Source organism: Dromiciops gliroides, chromosome 1, assembly GCF_019393635.1.
Source record: "Dromiciops gliroides isolate mDroGli1 chromosome 1, mDroGli1.pri, whole genome shotgun sequence".
Classification (NCBI taxonomy): domain Eukaryota; kingdom Metazoa; phylum Chordata; class Mammalia; order Microbiotheria; family Microbiotheriidae; genus Dromiciops; species Dromiciops gliroides.
This window is the reverse complement of record NC_057861.1, coordinates 128,827,121-128,830,093: the sequence shown is the minus strand read 5'-3', so window position 1 is coordinate 128,830,093 and position 2,973 is coordinate 128,827,121. Positions and strand designations below refer to the sequence as shown.

Sequence of the window (2,973 nt, the reverse complement as noted above, 5' to 3'; positions counted from 1 at the left end):
ATATCCAATTTTAAATCTCACAGTCTTCTGCTTACTTTGGGGAAGAGGAGAAACACTATATGGTTAAGTGGAGAATAATATTTTCCTAATAACTATATGAGATGGCTGTAACTCCATTATTCCATGGGTGAAGACTGTTGGTAGATAGTTATTCCTTACTTTAATAGAACTTATATGGTCAACTGATGTGGAAGGTTTGAAGCTAGGCTTGAGACTTTGTCCAAAGCTTGGAATCATCCTCTCCAGGCTGGTTGGTTCCAGTCCAGTCCAGGCAGGTTGAGCATGGTTGACCTCACAGGTCAGAGTGGCTCAGAGCGAGGACTATTGCTTAGTTCCAGTTCTGTTCCTGGCTATGGGTCCAGGGAGAGTCTTTACCTGTCAGTGAGGGGAAAGACCTACAATGGTGTCTCAAGTATTTCTTTATGAGCCCCTGTGACAAGTTCCTTGCCAAGGGTTGAAAGCTATTCAAGCTAATGCTTCAGGTTGCCAAGATCCTCTTTGTCACCATGCAGTTCATCCTGTTTGGGTTCAGTAACCAGATTATGGTGTTCTGATAGGATAATATGGTGGCTTTCAAGTACCTCTTCCTCAAGTATTTACACAGAAGAGATTGATGATAGATATGCTGTCTATACTCAGGATGACCTCAACCTGTCCATCATCTTTGCTAGGGAGCAGTACCTGTGAATCCTTCAGTGGTTCCTGGGAAGATATGCCTATGTACTTGGTGGGGTTGCCCTGAAGCAAACAGCTTGGCCCTAGCATTGTACCAACAGTATTATTGTTATGGGCACATCAATCCTTGAAACGATATCTTCAACATTGATCCAAAGGTCATCACCAATTGCATCATGGTCGACCCTGCAGAGCAATACCTTCTGCCTTCAGAAAAGGAGTTCCTTCTATTCCCATTACAGGTAGCTACAAGAACTTCACGCTTAAGTTTCACAAGCTGATCAATTTCATCATCCATTTCCAGCTCAAGACCATAAACCTGCAGATCATTATCAACAATGAAATCCTAGACTGTTATACCTTCACCATCCAGATTACATTTAACAACAAAGCCCACAGTGGGTGAGTTCCTATCAGTTTAGAGACCAGTTGCCCACATTTAAAAGTGTAAAAATCCCAATGTCTTTAGACATGGAGACAACTGGTTTCTTCTCTTCTTTGGTAATTCTGACTTTCTCCCTATCCTTCCTTCTCTGTGCCCATTCCCTGCTGCATGGTTTCCTGCTGTAAACTCAATTTGACCATTTCCTGTGTTGCCACCAGGGTCTTGCCTTGAACCTGTGGGAGTGACTAGAGTTTGGAAAAGTCTGGCATATCCTTCTTGTGCCTAGTGACATACCATATCTGGCACCATAATGAACAATGGAATTGAGGCCAAAACCTTGACCAGCTATGCCATTTGCAGCATACTTCTGGGTACCTCCACTCTGCTTATCTGGGTTGATATAATGAAATATCTTACCTCCTTTCAGAATTATAATATCTTCATTGCCATACTCTGAGTTGCCTTGTCCAGTGTCATGCATTTCTACTATTATGTGGATGTCATCTACCTGGGGTACTGTTTCCATGGCCGGCTAGCACTGGGACCATGCCATATAAAGTTTCATTTCCTCTCTATGGTGACTGAGTGCCTGTTCTCACTCTTCAATAGGGATGACATGTTTATAAATTGTATAGCCATGCAAGCATATAGTGGCCTGGTTTGGCTTTTCTTCCAGCTCTATTTTACTTCATCAGCCTCTTCATTTACATGGTTCTCAACCTTTTCATTGCTCTTTTCAATGACTCCTTTGAGACTATCAGGTAGTACCAGTCTGAAGGTGAGGCCCAGGGTATTTAGGTGCAGGCCTACATCAAAAGTTTCAGGATGGCCCTACTTCTGGCAAGATCCAGCATGGCGGTGACTCTGCCTGCAGCCTCCTATGCTGCTCTGGCTCCAGGAATTGACTTATTGACTTCGTAGAGCTGTTGGGACTCTGCTTGTCCTCCCCTGTACTTCTGGAGGCCCAGCCCCTCCTACCTGGGAGTTTTTCTAAGCTGTCCATTATAATGCACTGAAATTTACAAAAGGGAGGACAAAGGTCTAAAATGAAAGACTAGGGGAAAATTTGGGGAAACAGAGGCAGCTAAGGAACATAAAATCTTGGAGAGTGTTGGAACCTTGAATGATATGGTCTTTAAGCCATTGCAGGAGAAAAGGAGTTAGTAATGGTCCTTTAGAGAAGTTGTCCTTGGAATTGGCACATTCTCTTCTTTTGAGCTCTCAATTACTCCTTCTAGTCAGTACAGATTGCCTGAGCTGCAATCACCTTCAGACTGAGAGAAATTATTATTAATAACTAATTATTTGGGGAGATCCAGAGTCCCTCCCACCTTTTTTAAAGAGTTCATTATCACTGCTCTTCCAAAAAAAACCCCATATATAAGCACTGAATCTGTATCCATGATTGTTTTTGGTGGAAGACAGATAGCAAAATAACTATCCTTTTATTAATAATGTGCTAGCCTTATTAACAAAATTTTTAAATTACTCAGTATCTCTATCTCTCAAACCTTTTTGATCACCACAAAACCAAAGCAAGCTCACTCAAGGCAGTCAATAGTCATGGATTTTTTATATAGAAGGAACAGTTATGTCTGGTTGGTTTTCCATTTCTTCTTTCATAAGCTGTCTTCTGTAAGAAATTAATTGTGATTTGGAGTTTCTATCACCCCATCTTTGCTTCATTATGATCAGACTGAAAAGATGTAATCTTGAAAAAGCCTAAGAGGAGGTGGGTATTTACTTGAAGGGATTATAGAAAAGAACAACTGTATAATTCCCCTATGTCCACAAGGGACTGGCCAAATTATAATGGGGACAGCCCAGGGGGTAATTTGAATGAATTGGAGACTCGGCATGGCTAAGAACCTCCCCTTCCTGTGGGAGAGGAAAAAATGTGGGGGGGAGGAGAG

The 2,973-nt window shown here is 42.0% G+C and overlaps 1 pseudogene; it reads left to right on the top strand.

The window, feature by feature from the left end:
- The first annotated feature begins 282 nt into the window (after window positions 1–282).
- On the top strand, window positions 283–1,965 carry LOC122746480 (annotated as a pseudogene).
- Window positions 1,966–2,973: the final 1,008 nt, after the last annotated feature.